Genomic DNA, 20,266 nt, shown 5'->3' with positions numbered 1-20,266 from the left:
TGAGGATATGGATTTCTGGACCCATGTCCTGTGGTCCGGTGAGACCAAGATAAACTTATTTGGTTCAGATGGTGTCAAGCGTGTGTGGTGGCAACCAGGTGAGGAGTACAAAGACAAGTTTGTCATGCCTACAGTCAAGCATGGTGATGGGAGTGTCATGGTCTGGGGCTGCATGAGTGCTGCTGGTACTGGGGAGGTACAGTTCATTGAGGGAACCATGAATTCCAACATGTACTGTGGCATACTGAAGCAGAGCATGAGCCCCTCCCTTCGGAGACTGGGCTGCAGGGCAGTATTCCAATATAATAACAACCCCAAACACACCTCCAAAACAACTGCTGCCTTGCTAAAAAAGCTGAGGGTAGACCTGAACCCTATTGAGCATCTGTGGGGCATCCTGAAAAGGAAGGTGGAGGTGCGCAAGGTCTCTAACATCCACCAGCTCTGTGATGTCATCATGGAGGAGTGGAAGAGGACTCTAGTGGCAACCTGTGAAGCTCTGGTGAACTCTTATGTCCAAGAGGGTTAGGGCAGGGCTGGAAAATAATGGTGGCCACACAAAATATTGATCCCTTGTGCCCAATTTGGACATTGTCACTTAGGAGTGTAATCACTTTTGTTGCTAGTAGTTTAGACATTAATGGCTGTGTGTTGCGTAATTTTGAGGGGATAGCACATTTCACTGTTATACAAGCTGTATACTCACTGCTTTACATTGTAGCCAAGTGTCATTTCTTTAGTGTTGTCACATGAAAAGATCTACAGTACTAAAATATTTATGAAATGTGAGGGGGTGTACTCACTTCTGTGATACCGTATGTGTTGTGCTGTGGTCTTAGCTGGAGATATCATCAGGACATGGAACTGAGCTCCGAAGCAGCAACCTCCAAGCTATATATTTTATTACAGATACTCTATTGCAGTGCTCAGCCCTAACAATGCAGCTATAGGGTTTAGCCAAATGGAATGCAGTTATGGTAGTCATTTAGCAACTGGAAGTGTTTCCCAGAAGGTAACTGCTTTAACTATATTCTTTCAGGATTGGCCTGTCCTCTGATGGCATACTTACTCTGTACCATCAAACCAAAAGGAATAATTTCTCAGAACGTGTCACCACAAAAGCTGCAAAATAGCTTTTGGTCAGAAGCCATCTGGCAAGCTAACAAGTTTCCAGCCTGTGTCCTAGAAGAGCAGGACAAAACAATATATTTAAACCATCCTCTCCCTTCCTCACAAAACCGGCTATGTGATTTAGAATGTGAGTAAGATCAGCAAAAAGTGGCTGGGAGATAGCAGCCTGTCTGGCAGTGCTTGTGGCTGCTTGCTTTTCTAGTACTGTACATGTGGTTCTTTCCCAGTACGCCACACCCTGCTGCATGATATCCCTTATGTAATCAGCAATGGTATTAAAGTAATCACAGCTTTCAGGCTGATGCCACCTCTTCTTAAATGAACGCCGCTATTCCCAACCCAGGTGGGCCCTCTCTAATTACACTGTGTGGCATTTTGAAAAGCCTGGGGGAGTTACGTAGGAGCTTTCCTACCCATTGCTAGCATATTCAGCAGTGGAGTTTCCCACATGATTTCAGTCACTCATTGCCTATTCCTTCAGCTCAATGAGCATTTGGTATAGCAGGACAGCTGTTAGGAGACTTTACTCTTGTTTTCAGCTAGTTTTGTAATAAAGCAAATCAGGAAACCTGAGATGAATATACAAACACAAAAATGAAAGTAGAACAAGTGAAATGCTGTACAGGGTGGAGTGTATTATTTTTAATGCATCCCATAAATGGCAGCAGGGAAAGAGGATGACCGAATATCAGATGGATTGACTATAATGGAAGCCATGGCTTTTTGCTGTTGCTGAGAAAGGTTGTTAATAGGACATTTTGAAGGTGACTTATTCACAAAGTCACCATAAGCCAAAGGTAACTTGGCAGTACATAACAACAACAATACAGTAAATGTTTCCTTGAATGGCAGATGGAGTAGAAGTATTGGACAGCTGAAATATTTGATTTAGGGAATGTGACAGCATTTTTTATTTTAGGAATCTAAGTGCAATCCATTTCTTTCTTTTGCTCCCAGAAGAATCAAATGATTGCCTATGCAGGAGCATAGGACGAATGCGAAACAATACTAAGAAAATTACACAGATGCAACATTAAATATTTGCCTCTGAAGATGCTAATGAGATCATCACATCTCAACTGATGTTGTCTGGCAGCCAGTGAAGAACTGTCAAGTAAATGTTACACTAGACTACCTGACAAATAAGGTAGTAAAGTCATCAGGCTTTGATGGCACTCACCCAAGTAAGAGCTCTTATATAATGCTATGCTGAACTCTTACATTTATTAAAAAATCCAGACTTCATATCAGAGGACTGGAAGACAACCAGTATAACATAGTTTTTATAGGATGAAATGGGCTTGTTAGATTGACAACTCACTCAACCCGAGTCTTTTGTCCATCTAATGAGCCTATTTAGACGGGGGGGGGGGGGAAGCAAAGCCAACCTGGAGGATATATTGGGGTCTCCTACTAACTCTCCTCAGACTGAAGAAGCAACCTGGATGAGTAGCGAAATGTTTCAATCTAGTAAGAAAGAAGTCCTGTTGCCATGGCTCAGCTTCCAGATAACCTCACCTGGATGACTGAGAATCTTCACAGACAGTTTTTGTAATTATTTAAACAAGGATACTGGAAATAAATTATATATTAAAATAATGCTAAAGTATGCACATCGGGATAATTGTTCTTTATAGTTAGCTATGGCAACACAGGTATGCTAACAGGAAATGTCTGCTGCACCAGTGAAAAAGGAGTATTGGGGTTAGAGGAACTTGACAAAAATCTAAAAATAGTGTAATTCTCTGGCAGTAGGGTAAATTATCTTTTTGGATCTCAAGGTGTCGATTACTGTGTATATGCAAACCCACACAAATACATACAGTGTCTCCCATCACCCCTTGAGATTGCCGTTACTATTAGCAATCTGGGAAGCAGGACCTCTTAGACAGGGAGGGAGTGAAAAAGGCTTTTCTTTTCCCATAACCAGTGACTTCCACCGAAATAATATTTCAAGATCTGGAAATCAACTGTCTTGGAAACTACCAAATAGGATTGTATTTTCTTCTGGGACAGAGATGATCAGGTGGACTTCGAGGAAAACTAGGCAGTGTTCTGCTGTTTGAGCAGCAAACTGGGAATGGCTGAGGGCTGCTAGCTGTCTACTCTGCCTCAGATATCTCTTTAAATAACTCATCATTTGCAGCAGGATCAGAAACTAGCAGCCCTTGTACCAAACCAGGTCCCTAGAGTGATGGCATGTGGTTCAGTTGTTGTCAAATACAGAGGGCAAGAGGAATTGTGAGGGTGAATAGGTAAAGGTTCCCCTTGACAAATTGTCCAGCCGTGTCCGGCTCTAGGGGGTGGTGCTCATCCCCATTTCCAAACCATAGAGCCAGCGTTTGTCCTTAGACAATCTTCCATGGTCACGTGGCCAGAACGACTTAACACATAGTATCTGCAAGAAAGGAGTTAGGCCAATGGCCATTTTATTATGAGGCAGTCAACTTTCTATTGTCCACCAATACTATTTTAAATTAATATTACATTTCTGTTTCAGATATAAACATGGGCCAAGTATTGAAATGGATGATCTCCAAGGAATATTTTTTTCCACCATCTGAAACATCTCAAATTCTCTCCAGACTTGGTAATATGGAGTTTGGTTACTGGATAATTGATCTCCACCTAACAAGTAGCTATGAGCTTCAAATAAGAAAGGATTCACATATGGATTTTATTTTTCCTGCAATGAAAGATTTAAATTCTCTTCAGCTCTTTGTTCTCAGTCACAAGAGTGATTACCTCCTGCTGCAGTTCAAAACCAGCAGTAGGTCAGCTGAGAAAACCATGTTTGAATACTGTATCTGTTTTTCCTTCCATACTGCCACAGCTGGGACAGGACAGAGACATAAAGCCTTCTGGTCTGCTTTTCCTTTTTATCTCTTCTGCCTTCCTATTCCTCCCTCCTCCCCCATCTTCTGGAACATGACTCCCGACAAATGACCCAAAAGCTGACACATAAATTTGTGCCTTAAAAGAAAAGTTGGTTAACAAAAGTATCACTACTATATGGAATGTGGAGTTTTGACATTGTTCTTGTTTAATACTGCAGTAATGTAAACCCTAGTCAGGCATTTTAAAAGTGCTTGAAAGTATACAAAAGAAGGCGTCCTCTGTTACCATTTTCAACAAGAAAAAATATATATATACTCAGAAGAGAGGGAAGCTGCTGTCTTTCTGAATGCTCCTCACAAGAGCATTACTTCAAAATTTGGTAAAATATTACTTCAGGACACATAGAAGCCCTCCTGTTTATTCTGTTGAACAGGGTAAAAAGCTGTAGTAGTCAATTTTGAAATGCTGGTGTTCATCTACATCTTTAAAGAGGGCCCAAATATACAGAAAATGGCCTTGATTCAGCTGAATAAGCCAAGTCTTCTGCTTTACATTACCATAAGATATAGGTATGCTGTGGAACAAATAGGTCTTCATTACCCATTCAGGGCTGAAACAGCCCAAAATACTTTACATTACAACAGAAATAGCTTGCAACAAGATGTTATAGCTGGAAACAATTAGTTCTTCACTCCTGCTACTGTAAAGACTATTTGTTGTTATGTGTCATCAAGTTACCTCTGACTTACTACACTTTGTGAATTGTTGTTGTTTAGTCCTTAAGTCCTGTAGGATTCTTCATGACCCCATGGACCAGAGAATGCCAGCCCTCCTGGCTTCCACTGCCTCCTGGAGTTTGGTCAAATTCATGTTGGTAGCTTTGATGACAATGTCCATCCATCTCGTCCTGTGTTGTTCCCTTCTCTTCTTGCCCTTACACTTTCCCAACATCAGGGTCTTTTCTAGGGAGTCTTCTCTTCTCATGAGATGGCCATTTCCTGAAATGAAAACTAGTCAATGTCTCATTACAGTAAATGCATTTGCGATTCTTAACATGTTTGGTTACAGATGTCAGATCAACTGACTTTAAAAATAATTCCAAATTGTAATGGGACTGAAAACGGTATCTTATTGTTGTTAATACAGGACTTAATTTTTTTTGTGTGCTTTGTTATCTGATGTCAGGTAGCTTCATATTTTCCTGTTTCTGACATAAGCATTGTGTAACAGGAAGACCTACACTTCCCCTGCCCTACAGCAAAGGAAGCTGAATATCTGTTTACAAACCTTCCTACATATTTTATCTGCAATTTGGCTGCAAAGCACTTCAAACTTTTTTCAAAGACCAAAGGCGATGTTTTTAACATGTATAAACAAGAATAGGATAGTTCTCACTGGTTTAAGTCTCTGCTACTGATCTGAGAACATCTCCTGCTCTTTAGCAATGTTTTCAGTCAACAAATAGCCAATAAATGTCTTTAGTTTTTTTAAATTTCTAATCTCAAGCATGTAAACTGTAAACTCAAGCAGTAATGTTCCCCACAATAGTTAAAATTGTTTGCATTTTAAAACATAATATAAAAAGAGGTATACATTAATATTTAGCCTTAATTTATTACTATATTTTAATTACAAAGTTCTTCATTTTAAAATATATTTATCTGGAGTATCTATTGGTATAAACTTCTCAATAAATTGTGTTAGCTCTGAAGCAACACTATAATTTGTAATCTGACTTTAAGCTACCCCACACTCAAGAGGCATAATAAAGTAATTATTTTACTACACCTCTGAATTCCTTATCATTGAAAACAAAACAAAAGGAACAACATATACAGTAATGTATTATGTGAGATTAGCATTTTTATGGCAATCCCCTCATGTTCATAATATTTTCAGTCTGTTTTTGATTATGGTGATGATGATGATAAAACATACATTTCACTGTTTTGCACTGAAAACAGGCAATCTCTTCTTGCATGAAAATCTATTTTCTTGCATGACAGACTTGAGTTTGCTACACTGCTGGCCCAAATTAGTGATCACATTTTTGAAAGTTGACTCAAGAAGCAAAATGTTCTGAACGTGCCTACTTTGTCTGCCACATCGGAATGAGGTATGTTAATTTTATCTGTCTTATTTATGCAAAGTTCGCGAACATATGCTATACAGGATGGCAGCATATTGGCTTTGCCCAGAAAGTCTGTGACTCTGTGAGCATTTGACAAAGGAGATAAGGAGGGTGTCTTTCTTCCAGTGTGGAGACTGTTAAAAACAAGATCACATGTTTGACAGTGTAGTCTTACAGCTGCTCTTTTGGGCAAACAGTGGGGATAGAGATGCACTGCGGAGGAAAGCAACTTTTAAATATCATAGCAATATGTTGTCAGCATGAGGTTGGTTCACTACCCTTCTGGTAGGATCACTCTTGCTAACGAGGCAAAGCAAGATCACCTCAGGTGGCAGATGCTGTTGAGTAGTAATAGCAGCAGTTCCCCAAACTGTTGTTCCTAAGCCCACTGGCCAATCTCTTCTCTTGTATAAGTCGCTTAAGTTTGCTACACCGCTGGTCCAACATCCCCCAATTAATGATCTCATTTTTGAAAGTTGTTCCAAGCAGCAAAATGTTTTGAACCTGCCTACTTTCTCTGTCACCTCAGAATTAGGGCTGTTGAGCTAATAGGAGCTGCAGCAAAAGCAGCTTCCCTTTTATCTGACTTCCCTAAACCAAAAGTTCAAAGACAGCTAGGAAAAGAAATCCAGAAACTCAATGCAAAAAGAAATAGCCCCTAAAATATACACATGTGTGTGTGTGTGTGTGTGTGTATGTATGTGTATCTCTCTCTCTCTCTCTCTCTCTCTCTCTCTCTCTCTCTCTATATATCTATATCTATCTATCTATATCTATATCTATCTATCTATCTATCTATCTATCTATCTATCTATCTATCTATCTATCTATCTATTGGGGGAAACCTGCTTCTAAGCAATTATAGCTCTCACATGCATGTTTAAATGAAGCAAAAATGGAACCACTGAATACCATCCAAGCAACAATGCAGGCTGGCTAGCACTGACCACATGGCAGCTCTGTTTTCACTGCATATGGAGCAGACCTCCTTTGTCAGGTGGGTGGCTGGATGACAGCAGCCTGGGAGTGCATGTTGGCAGCACTGGCAGCAGGGGGTCTCCCTGGCCCTCAAGGGCACCCTAGCTGCCATGCTTTCTGGCCACTGACACAGTCCTGCTGTCTGCTAGACAAGCAAGTCCTGTGGAAGAAGAAGATCTTACTGTGTCTCAAAATGGTACCCAGTGTGCATATATTAAAACAAAGTAAGGCCTACATCATGTGAAGCAATACACTAAAGATCACCTTGCATTGACACCAGTTTGAGGCAGACATATTATATTGGGCCATATTGCATCAAATGCCAACTGATCTACTGCAAGTAGTTGAGAAACCAAATGGATACAGGTTGTTGACTTGTATTTACTGTCTGTAAACTTTAGTAAGAAGAGAAGCAGAAATCTCCACTGCTCAGTATTTAGCTAGGTGCCCAGAAATAGCCTATCAAAATAATCTGTGGGCTCTTATAGCCATAGGGTTACTGCTGTTGTTGTCCAACAGCAGAAAGCCATGTCTGAGGCACAAATAACATTTAGTGTCTCTCTGCAGCACATCCCCACTATGGGTTTTTCCCCTGAAAGAGAAAATACAGCAAAGCTAGGGAAATTCTATAGACACAGGAATTTGCTGTTGCCCTTTGCTGACACTGGAATGTCCACTTCCCTCTGCTAGTAATCACACAGATCTCCCAGTGATCACACAATATTGACAAAAGCAACATTACACTGCATTATAGGTCAGACAAGTTTGTTTTGCTTTCTGGAAATGTGCTTTCCCTCTAGACACAATTTTTAGTGGCTCAGAGAGGTGATATACAGTGAAAACATGCTGGTGGTTATCATTGTATACTAATTTATTTCCCTCACAGTTCCTGTTACACCTAATCCCATGTTTCTTTCACACAAGTCTAACTTTTCTCACACCCTATACTGTGCTTTTACGATGTGCTGCACATTTTTGTGATGTCTGCTACTCCCGTGTAAGTATATTGAGGGATTCAGCAGGTGAAGCCACAGTCCCTAGAGTTTCTCTGCCCTTGTATGTATGTTGCATGTCACATGACACATTTATGCTGATACTGGCTGAGGGGGAAGTGAGGGGATTGTAATAATATTTGATAACACTTAGTTCCCTTTCCATCATGCCGTAATAGCATGAGGAAGGGCACATATTAAGACAAATATACCAATTATATAATAAGTCCAAAACTTGGTATTAGAGTTTGAAGTCACATGCCCAGGATCTATTGTGGTTTTCACCGTTTTATCAACATGTCATAAACACACTATGGACAAGACCAAAGATGGAGAATAAGACAGGACTTGTACTGGAAATATAAAAATGTCTTCATACTAACCAGGAAATCAAAGGATTTAGCTGTGGTTGATGAAAGCAACACTCGGTGAGGACAACAAATGAGGACCTAATCAGGAAGAGGATATGTTACCCTTGCACCAATGGTGACACCCACTAGAGACATGTGTGAAGCATATTATCACTATCCCACACAGAATGCATCTACCAGATGACTGAGACAGAGTGTAACAGAAAACCAAATCGTCCCAAATACACTGAAGTAGTTAACCATGCTGTTTCAGTTAAAAAGCAGCATGCAAAAACTGCAGTTCACGGTGCTTAATATCACAACACAGGCATATGACATGTGTTTCCCAAAAACAAAACAAACCTAAAATACTTTGCAAGGCTAAAGAGAAATAAATCCTTCATTAGCTCTCATCTACTATCCAACATCTTTATAAAAGACAAAGGTAACAAGCTCACTGATGTTAGAGAACCTAGCTCCTTGTCATGGTCCCACCACCTTCAGAGGTCTGTTTGGTGGGGACTCGAGAAAGAACCTTCTCTGTGGTTCCCTCCAGGCCCTGGACTCTTTGCCAAGAGAAGTCAGGATTGCCCCCTCACTGTTGTCCTTCTGTTAATAGACAACAACCTTTTTATACAGGTAGGCTTTTCACAATTAACAGCCTCAAAATCACAAGATCTTGGCTGATGGGCTAGTTTTCTCATTTTAAAGGCATACTAATATTAGATGTTAAAGTATTTCAGATTTTACTGTATTTTAATAACCTAATGAATTTAATTCTATTTTAATGCTTTTGACTTGATTATATTTTAAATTTTTTCTTCTTAAAAACTCTATTGGAAGCCTCTTTGCATCCCACTTCTGAAACAAAGGTAGCATGCTAAATACATGCATACATACTAGACTTGGTCTATTCATATTCATATCTCTGGGGATATGAACAGTACCCATGGTACCACAGGTGTTGTGGGGCCCCAATTCCCTTCCCCAGAACCAGCCAGCCTATGCACCAGGCTCCATGCGACGCTCGGTTGTTTTGCTGTTGTCATCACTCCAATTGCAGCAGGAGCTCCGCTGGCTTCCCCCCACCCCACCCCCGCTTCCCCATACAGTCAACCACTGATCAGCTGGGTGGGGAGACTCCACCTCCTGCCTCCTTGCCAAAGTGGCCGGCTGTACTGGGAGGTGGGAAAAGCCCTCCAAGTTCCTGCCACGATTAGAGCAACAACGATGAAGGACCCCAGCACTGTGCAGAGCTTTGTGAGTGGGCTGGCCAGTTCTGGGGGAGAGAAGTGGGCCCCCACAACATCTGTACCCCTGGAGATGCAAATACAAATAGCCCACGTCTAAGACAGACAGACAAACAGACGTCTAACTATTGTTAATTCCAGGTTAGCAAAGCCTAGATAGAGGCAACATTGGAAACCCTTCAGTTCCACCTACAACAGCCAACTGCATTTGAAATTAAAACTTACTTCATCACCGATACAGCATCCTAGACCTCATCTGAAATAATGAGGCCATGTAGCCTACATTGCTAAGGCTATTTAGGTCAGGTTGCTTGGAACTCACAATTCTGTTGTCCAAGAGAGAGTATGTCTGACTATGGATGCATACAATTTTAATGAAGACAACAGTAGAGCCACAAAATATGCATATAATCAGGATAAAGGCAATAGCAAAACCAATCCAGGTGAAAACAATAGCAGAACTACTATTGATCACAGGAATGTGGGAAATCAGACCTTTACACAGAATGCTCACTAAAGCTATAGCCTTTGCCTAGGAGGAAATCTCACTGAACTCAGATTTATCTCTGAGTAGACATACATAGGGCTCAGTATAAAACTTTTTATCCTATGCACACTTATTTGGAAATATGATTGAATGGAATGTCAGCATAGAATCATGGCTAAAAGACATGTAAGACTTCAACTCAGACAAGTCTATTTAATTTTTAAGCCACCTTTCTCCCAGTAAAGTGACCTAAGATAGCTCACAATTTATTAAAAAACAAATTGACTGAAAACACGAGAAATTATTCCATCAAAAATAATTAAACATATAATAGTATTGTAACAAAATAGTTTAAAACACCTGAAAAACGCATCAAAACACACACACACACAATAATAATAATAATAATAATAATAATAATAATAATAATAATAATAATAATGATGATGATGATGATGATGATGATGATGATGATGATGTGCAGCACCCAAAATCAAAACTCTCGACTGCCAAATACATTGTTAAGATAGTTTTCATCTGTGGCTGGAAGGAAAAGAGAGAGGGGGGTTCACCTAGCCTTCTAAGAGATGGCATTCCACAGCTTGGTATCAGCCACAGAGAAGGCCTTGCATTCTCATTTGACATGCCTGTGAATACAGTAGGACTGAGAGAAGGGTCTTCCTTGAAAATCTTAGGAACTGAGAAGGCTTATACAGGGAGGTACAGTTTTTCAGATAGCCTGGACCCAAGCCATATACAGTATAGGCTATGGAGATATCAGGTCTTAAATGTGTCTGAGGAAGTGGATTGCAGTTTACAAAAGCTCACATCAGAACAAATCATTTACTCTTTAAGGTACCTCAACTTTTTTGTCTGTATTTGTGCTACACATGCTGAAGAAGATAAAAATGGCTACTTCCCTGGACAGACAGTTGTTAAACAATTTCCTTTAGGCCCATATCAGTTAAATTATTAAAAAGCAATTCTCCAGGCACAATAAGTTATGAAGGTGGGCCAAGTGATATTCTGCTATGGCAAATAAAGATAAAAATCTATTCCCTCACACTGTATGAAGACTCCAAGTTATTAGGTGCCTTTTATAGTGGCAGATTAGTTAAGTTAGGAACATAGGAATCTGCTTTATGCTGGACCAAATAACTGATCAATCGAGTTCAGCTCTATCAAGTGCAAATGGCAGCAGTTCTCCAAGGTTTCAGTCAGGATTCTTCACTACCACTTCTCAGAGATGCTGGGTTGTGTTTTTTTGCGAGCTTTGTAGCACAGTGGTTAAACAGTCAAAACTCTGTTCATGGTCAGTGTTCAATCCCAGCAGATTTTGGCAGCCGGCTCGAGGTTCAATTAGCCTTCATCCTTCCAAGGTTGGTAAAATGAGTACCCAGATTGCTGGGAAGGGTAGCCTGTAGAATTAAATTGTTAGCCACCTAGAGAGTGCTTTAGGCCCCATGGGGCAGCATGCTTTGGTTCTACCTGGTGGTCTCCCACTCAAGTACTTACCAGGCTGGATGCTATAATGGTATAACTTTCATTATCTTTGGGGCCAGCATTCTCACCAGGCATCCCTAGATTTGCCTAATAGCACATGATTAGGTCATGTCAGTGACTAATCAATTTAAAAGTAACATTCAGTAATTATTCAAAAACAACACAGAAACAGCACCTGTGGCTTTGGTAACAACCAATGGCTGTATTACTCTGCAGGACTAGCTCTAGCATTGATATTGTAGTAGATATTAGACAGTGTTGGTGGATACAGAAGGGAGGCAAAATGTAAATGAGGAAGGGGGCTTGCAGTCATTGTCAGATTGAAACTCTCATCAGTCCTAGACAGCAGAACCAGTGGCAAAGGTTAATCAACACTATGCAGAGGAGTGTGTCTGAAAGATAAACCCTTCACAAGAACCACACCTCCAGTTGGAACGGGCTTTGGGTGGGTGGGAGTTGCTGAGAAACTCCTGAACCATTTCATATCTCCTTGCAAGTATCATAAAGGAGCCAATGTCTTCAACAAAATGTAGAATTGGAATACTTCTCTTGTTAGCTTTTATGGCCATGACTGTAGGATGATGCTGGTAGGTCAATACCCAAGGACTTTGACTTGTAAAAATCCTATTGGCTAAGAGAGAAATACAGTAATGATCAAACAAGACTGGCCCTGTCTAGTCTAGCAATGTACCTCAAGCAAGGAAAAGTGTGTTATGACTCAAAATGAATCTGTTTCTTCTTCCTTTTTTATTTTGGAAAAAAAACATGTGATCAACAGATTAGAGCACTGTGTCATAGCTACCTGTTATTCTACGTCTAGAGCAGGGGTCTCAAATTCAATTTACCTGGGGGCCACTGGAGACAGAGTCTGAGTGAGGCTGGGCCACATCAGGTTTTCCACAAGAAAAGCTTTGTTAAAAAAATTCCAATCTTCTCAACACTGCTTAGAGTACATAATAAAAAGGCAGTATCCAGATGTCAGTCACCCATGTTAAGACAAGATGTTCTTATCTTCTTCATGTTCCTCCTAGTCAAGAGATCTATTAACAGAACTTGCTGTCTTTTTCTGATGCCTTTTAACAACTATAACAGCTACACCAGAAGTTGGTAAACAGTTTATTTGAATATGGAAAGTGATTGGTAACTGTTCCAATACTCCCAAAAGTAGTTAGTTGGTATTATAGGCCAGAATCCTGTTGGTGCTTACATAAGATTTGCATAACTTGTCATAGCTAATTAAAGCTAAATTATGAAGTGCTGATGCACCTTGAGCACATGACTGGTCACACACCCAAATGCACAAACAAGATTTGACCAAGCACCTCATAATTTTGTTGTGACAAATTGTGCAAGCCCCTATAGGATTGTGGCCATAATTTTTAAAAGTAACTACTTATTTTCCTGTTTCTTAAATGTAATACATAGTTACTTTTTAGCTACTAAAAGGAGAACCACCCATTCAAAGCATTGAGGCAATGTGGTGCTGGTTTGCCCATCTCACGGAATATGTAAAAGCTTTCTTTCCAATACTGTAGAAAAGAAGTATAAAAATAGAAAAAAGACAACTGCACCCCTACCCCCGTATCAAATGAAAAAATAATCTTAAAGCTGGGCGCGCGCGCAAGAGCCCCTGTGCATGTGCGAAGGGGTGGGGGAGCGCTCACGCCAGCGCTGACGGGTGCTGCCCCACCACTTTGCGCATTCTCCCAAGAATGTGCGCGTACCTGCACGCAGATTTTTGGTATCACCTGGCAGGACAAAGTTCTAAATAGAGTAGTCTTAGAACAAGGGGAAATTTTTAGCATGTATACACTACTGAAACAGCAACGTCCGTGTTGGCTCGGGCATGTCGTGACAATGGTTGATGGTCAGATTCCAAAAGATCTCCTGTATGGAGAATTAGTGCAGGGAAACCGCCCCAGAGGAAGACCACAGCTGCGACACAAGGATATCTGCAAGCAGAATCTGAAGGCCTTAGGAATAGACCCCAACAGATGGGAAACCTTGACATCTGAGCATTCAGCCAGGGGGCAGGAAGTGCAGCATGGCCTCTCCCAATTTGAAGAGACCCCTGCCCAGCAGGCTGAGGCAAAGAGGCAGTCCCGAAAGCAGCAAAAACCGGAGAGCTGGACAGGCGACAGATTGTATTTGTCTCCAGTGTGGAAGGGATTGTCACTCTCGAATTGGCCTTCTCAGCCACACTAGATGCTGTTCCAAGACCTCTATTCAGAGCACGTTACCATAGTCTCTCGAGACTGAAGGATGCCTAACCTGCAGTTATAGGGAGATGGATGTCTTGATGCAAGGATCAGCAGGCATCCATACAAAATAGTACAAAGATGAACAATGTACTGTATCTGTAGCCCTCGTTACATTTCTATTCAGAACTCTAGCCTCAAACAACCAAAGAATGCACAGAAAGGGAGATTTGCTTCACCCACTCAGTTGTGCTGTGCTTTCTAAAGGCTTTTAGATTCAGAAGCTGAATATTTTATGGCTGTGGAGATTTCTTCCTCCTTCTGAACTGCAGTATTCTGATAAAGAGATTGTTTTAAATTAAAACTGTACATTCCTTGATCTTTTCATGGTGATAACCATAGCTATTATAATAATAGATTTGAGCAGGTCAATTCCATTTCTATCTTTCAGCCTCCTTCCATTTTACTGTATTTTCTTTTGCCAATGGCTCTATTTTCAGTGTTCTGTGACATTGTTGGTTATAGTCAGGCTGTTTTCCTACAATTTCAGAGTTATTTTTCTTTTAATTTACAAATGTATTACTGTACTTCTGTATATTTGTAGGGACTAGATATGTTCTGAAGTATGTGGAAGGCACTACCTTATTGTTAGGTGCCTTTATTTTCTTCTCAAACTGATTTGGCTACCTCAGTTCATCCTGCCTTTGTAAGTCAGGGTATAGCAATAAAATGTTTCAGGCCAAAGTGTCTGAGAGAGTAGAAAAATCTAAGAGTCAAGAAGATCTTCTCCAGATGATGGGATAAGTTTTTTTAATTACTTACATTATTAGGCTCACCTGCTATCTGGTATTCAACAATCTTACAAGACTTTGTTTAAAGTATTTGTGATTTGCCTTTTTAAAAAAAAAGTTAAATTAGAAATAGTTCATATATAATAGATGTTTTATAAATGATATTTTATCTCTAAGAAAGAAAACAACCGTGAAAAATGCTAAGATTGCAATTTGGGGTCTTTGTAGGTGTTGAATTTCATGCTTTCAAATATGATGGCTATTAAGACTGGTTAGCATTGGTTTTAGGCTATAGTTAAAACCAGTGGCATAGTAGAGCCAAGCCAGGACTTCTTGAGTACAGAATTATAAAACTTTAACACAACACACTCATAAAAGCCTTGCTTGGTGCATCTGAATTTAACTACAATATTCTAACAGCACCTAAGAAAGGAATAGATTTCCCCTGGAACAGGAGATTGTGGCAATTCCTTTGTTTCGAGGTGGTTTGGTCTTGAGTGAACAATTAGGAGCCACTAATTTTACAGATACTGCCAGAAAGAAAAACTGGCTTGAAATAACGGCTAATGAAGATGAAAGAAAGTGCAGAAGTAGGGCTACAGTTGAATATAAAAAAAACATGCATTGTGTCTACAGAAGAATTATGTACGTAATTTTAATGTTGACAATGAAGAAATAGCAATTGTATCTTTTATATCTTGGTTCAAACATCAGTCAAAGACTGCAGCCAAGAAATCTGTCTGAAGATTGATATTTGGAAGGGCAATGGCATTCCTGACTACTGTACTCTGTACAGATGTGAAGAAAGCTGCCGGGGGAAAATGATTCATTTTAAGTGTGGTGTTGAAGACAGCTTTGCAGACCTCAGGGAGCACAAAAAAAACCCCTAAAAACAACAAGGAAGTGGGTTCTAGAGCAAATGAAGCCTGAAATGAAATCTAGAGACACAAAAATATTTAAACAGTGGCTACTGTATTTTGAACATACTGTAAGAAGATAACAGTCATTGGGGAAAAAATAAAGTTGGGGGAAACTGTAGGATATATAAAAAGCAAGCTAAATAAAAGGACTGACTCAGTAAAGAAAGTACAGCTGAGGAGGCCTACTTATGATAGGACTTTTTGGAAGTTACTTATTCATAGGTATCTCATATGTTCAAAACAACCTGAAGGCATCTAACAATAACAAATTTTACAAAATTTATTGTCATGGTCTGAAATAACTCCCTGCAGCTTTAACTCTATGGTGGAGGTTGTTATGATCACATGCATTTCCAAAGTTATCACTACACCATTGATTAGAACAACAGTAACATGATTTTAGTATAATTATAAGTGGAGTACACAAAATAAAAGGCTTTGAGTCACTGTAGATCTATATACTGTATTTTGTTCCCTGATTTTAATGAGAAACATGGATGCTTTTAACGGCCATGTTTTTTTATACTTGTACAAAACATTGAAGATTTATTAATTTAGATTTAGTAATGTTTTAGTCAATATTTAAATGTTGGTTTTGTAAAGAGCAGTTAGGCAGGCAAATATAAAAGTAAAGGCACCAACACTTAGCTCACCAATCTGAATGTCAATACCAGAGTAAAAATGATAACAAAAGACGTCAGGGGATGCATGTGATGGTACTTAAACTGAAGGTTTGCTCCTCAAATCCTATCAAAAAGTATTTTGAATGATTGAAGGGAATGTGACGCATGAATTGCCCAATTTGCCCCTAACAAAGGTGCTAAACAAGATAGTATTTACATTACAATACACAATGGACAGGGCTGGGCTTATCAGTTACTCCCTTCACGAGAAAAGGCCTAGTAAATTTGCAAAATCGTTGGTTTGAGCTACAGTACTTGGAAAGCAAGCCAATAAAAATACTTCCTAAGACACTTTAAAGTGAAAAGAATTATGGAAAAATCGTTAAGGATTCGTTCGGATTGGAATCTTGGCTCAGTCAGCGGTTAACTGTCGGAGTATACCTTTCGGCTGTGACCAGAGGACCTCTGTGTCTTTTCTGGTCATTCCCAAAAGTAGAAATGTTGCACTTTAGTTGCAGCTTCGGTGACTTGAGTCGCCTACAGGATCTAACCGTCGTGCAGGTCGAAACGAAAAGGATGATCGTTTGTAGAAAACGTAAGTGGCGCGCTCAGCTTCCTGTTTCGGTCCAAAAATGTGCAAGAGAGTTAGGTTCATAGATAGGGGGTTCTATCAAGGTGGCATACGAAATCTCAGTGGAAATGCTTTTATTTAGGATGTATTATGCGAACGACATTCGAGTTTTTAGTGAGGACAACCATTCTAAATAATTGCTTGACTTGTGCATGCCTAATTCGGAGGAAATCTCAAGTGCTGAGTTTATTTGATTTCCAAGTTTGAGAGGCTTAACAGTTTCATCTCCGGCAGGAGAGCTTACAGTGGTCCGAACCCTAGTTTCTGGGATTTCGTTTGTCACCTAAATACCACCCAAAGCCATCCTCTCAAAGCCAAGTATAGGCGTCTGGGCCCGTTACCTGGCCCCAACTTGGACACGAGGCGACCCAACTGTTACAAAGAGGGAGGTGTCCTCTTTTCCTGAGAAATGCCTGTGAGGGCTTTCCCAAGCCCCCTTAATGTGGCGGCAAGCCTTAATGAGTTCAGGCGGATTTGCACCTTCCCTTTAAACGTGTACAAGAGACGGAAATCACGTATTGCATGGTGATTTTTCTCTGCTGAGGCGAGATACGTATTCACATTTTGTAAGAACATTTATTACTGCAAAAAGAGAGACTCTGGTGCCTCGGTTAATAACCGGTTATTATGGCGCCCAGCCCCAAGCGCACCACGCATTCGGCCGCTCGCAACTGCCGCTGATCACGTGGGTCCCGACGCCTCGCCGCCTCCTCCTCGGCGCTCTGCTGCTTCGGCCTTGGGGTCTGGAGCATCAGAAGTCGCCTGCGTTCCGTGTTCGACAGGTTCAGCCTGGCTCAGTCGAGGGGCGCGGAACAGAGCGGGAGCAGCTGGGCTGAACCGAGGCCCCCTCCTGAGGGCGCGGCGGCGGCGGCGGCGGTAGCAGAAGCAGCTCGAAGAGAAGGCGGGGGCCAGGCCGGGCCGGGCCCTCGGGCGGGCGGGCGAGCGACGGGGCCACAATCGGGCGGAAACGGCAGCTAAACGGGCTGGGGGCTACCCGTAGGCTGGCCGGCTCGAGAGGGCCGCGACGGCCGCGCACCCCCTTGCCCGGTCTTCCGGGGCCAAGGATGCGCCCGTTCGTCCCCCGGCACCGGCAGGCAGCTCCCGGCCCGGCCCGCGGCTGAGACACCCCGAACGGCGGCGAGTAAGTGGGACCCACCCTCCCTCGGGGCGACCTTCGGGATAGGAGCGAGGGGGACAGGCCCTGGAAGGGCTGGTCGTGTCCTGTGGGTTCGGCCGGCCGGCCGGTTATTGGGCTCAGGGGCCGCCGGGGTGCTCGGAGGCGACGGAAGCCTTTCGGGGAAGGCCGTGGGCGAACATCGCCGCCGAAACCGAGCGATTGATTCTCGGTGGGTTGGAAGGCCTGCGCTGCTCGGTGGTCCTGAGACCGAGGTTTTTTGTTGTTGTTGCTTCTGTTTCTTCGGGTCTTGGCAGGACTCCCTTCTTCCCCCGTCACTGAACCTTGGAGAGAGACGGTTTAAAAAAATAATGTGCCGCCCCCCTCCCCCGCCAGCATTTTATTTTTTTAAAACTAAGCGTGTGGGATTTCCACTATCGTATATTTAGGTCACCCCAGAGACTGGCACCAGGTTCTGAGAGAATAGGACAAAGGAGGAACACGCACACCCCCGCACAACTGTGTGTAAATTTCGATAAAAATGCGGGGAAAAGTCCCTTGAAACAACCTGACCATAATGTTTTGGGACACAACAAGTTTGTATGAACTCCAGGGCTGTAGTTCGACCAAACCTTTTACAGAAAAACTAGTTTGTTATTAAATAGTTAACACACACCCCATGAGGCATAAACACTGAGGGCAAGCTCTCCATGGGTGCTCAGGTAGAACACAAGTGATAATAATGGTCTTTTTCACATAACCAAAGTCTAGCTCATCTCCTAGTTGGAACAAGTGTGGGGGTTTCCAACAGGCCAATAAGGGAACAGTTGGTTTCCACCTTAGTAGTTTTAAAAAAGTCTTACATAGGATGTAATATTGCATTGTTGCATCTTACCATAGTCAGTTGGTTCAGGGAGCCAAAATAGATATTTGCTGTACTGCGTAGATCCAGACTATGACCTAAGATCTCTTTTAGCACGAACAGAAGAACATGGAGATAAAGAGCGAGCCTGTTGCTTGACTAAATCCAAAGTCTGTACTTGAAGAAATGACTGACATCAGTTTGCTCATAGACTTGGTGTACTGTTAGAAGATCTGTGGTCAAAATAACTTTGGTATTTAGATTCTCAGCTTGTGTTGCTGGGAATTAGATACTATCAAGTTTGAAGGAAGGTTCGAGGTTGCTTTCTTACACACACTTAATAGGTATTCTGTAGGAATAAAGCCTGAAGGTTTATTCTGATTTTAAAAAAATAGCAATAAGAACACAAAAATGTTGTTGAGTAGATTGAAGGCCTGTCTAGTCCAATGTCTTGTAGCCACAGTAGCCAGCCAGAGATCTTTGTGGGAAGCCAGGAACAAAAGGGCAAAAGTAGAGTAATATTCTCCTGTTTATGTCCCCCAGCAATTTGTACATACTTAGAAGTGTGCTGCTGCTGATACATTATCTATAGTTACTAGCTCCAGAACTGTCCTGGTGTCCATGAACTTAACTGAATTTCTGTTAAACCTAGTTGGTGGGCATCGCTTCAACCTGCTTAATAGTTTTAACAGTGAGCAAAGAATTTTTTTTTTCATTCTGGATTTTCTAACATCTAATGTTATTGGATAGTGCTAGGTTCTAGTATAGTAAAAGACGGAAAGCCTTTTTTTCTTATTGACTATTAATGTGCTCATGATCAAAGGAATTATCTTGCTAGCTGAATAGCTCAATGAGTTGGAGAATTTGAGTTGAGAGTTCAATTCCCTGCTATGTTTTTTTGGAGAAGGACAGCCTCTGTAGCCTTGTGAAGACTGCACTGTCCCACATCATCAGTAGAGGAAGGAACTGATAAACCACTTAAGAATACTTTATAACTATAAAACTCTGGCAAGGGTTGTCATAAGTCAGAATTGATTCAATGGCATATAGTTGTAATGTACAAGACTAGAGGTTTTATCTAACCCATGTTGCTAAAAGTGGCCAGTCAAAAATAACTTGATTATCTTTTGTCCATGTGTTCTGGCAGTAACTAAGCAGATAACAGTCCAAAAATCAGATATGATAGCTTCACGGCTAGAACTGCGCTGCTGTATCTAGGTCACAACACCCTGAAATATACAATCTGTTCATACAGTATTTATCCGATCCAGACCAATGCTAATGTAAACTGGTGTTGTTATTGATATAGCTGAGAAAGTAGTAGTAATGCAGAGGTAACAAATGGTGTTTGCCAGTTTAGCACTCAGAGCAGTTGTATAAAGCATAAATAGTGCTGATGTGGCATGTCTTTGCATACATACAATTTGGGCTAGGAGTTAAAGTAGTTTCCTGGATACTTATACATTT

At 41.3% G+C, this 20,266-nt stretch overlaps 1 protein-coding gene across 4 annotated transcripts in view; it reads left to right on the top strand.

Annotated features, from left to right (window-relative positions):
* The first annotated feature begins 17,833 nt into the window (after positions 1–17,833).
* The window catches only part of HIPK1 (homeodomain interacting protein kinase 1), a 38,813-nt gene continuing 36,380 nt past the window's right edge, over positions 17,834–20,266 (top strand). For all 4 annotated transcript variants that reach the window (XM_072997160.2, XM_072997159.2, XM_072997157.2 and 1 more), the window contains exon 1: positions 17,834–17,964. The gene's annotated coding sequence lies outside the window, so the exon portion shown is untranslated. The remainder of the gene's footprint in view (positions 17,965–20,266) is intronic.

This window comes from Pogona vitticeps, chromosome 4, assembly GCF_051106095.1.
Source record: "Pogona vitticeps strain Pit_001003342236 chromosome 4, PviZW2.1, whole genome shotgun sequence".
NCBI lineage: Eukaryota > Metazoa > Chordata > Lepidosauria > Squamata > Agamidae > Pogona > Pogona vitticeps.
This window is presented reverse-complemented; position numbering and strand designations above follow the sequence as displayed.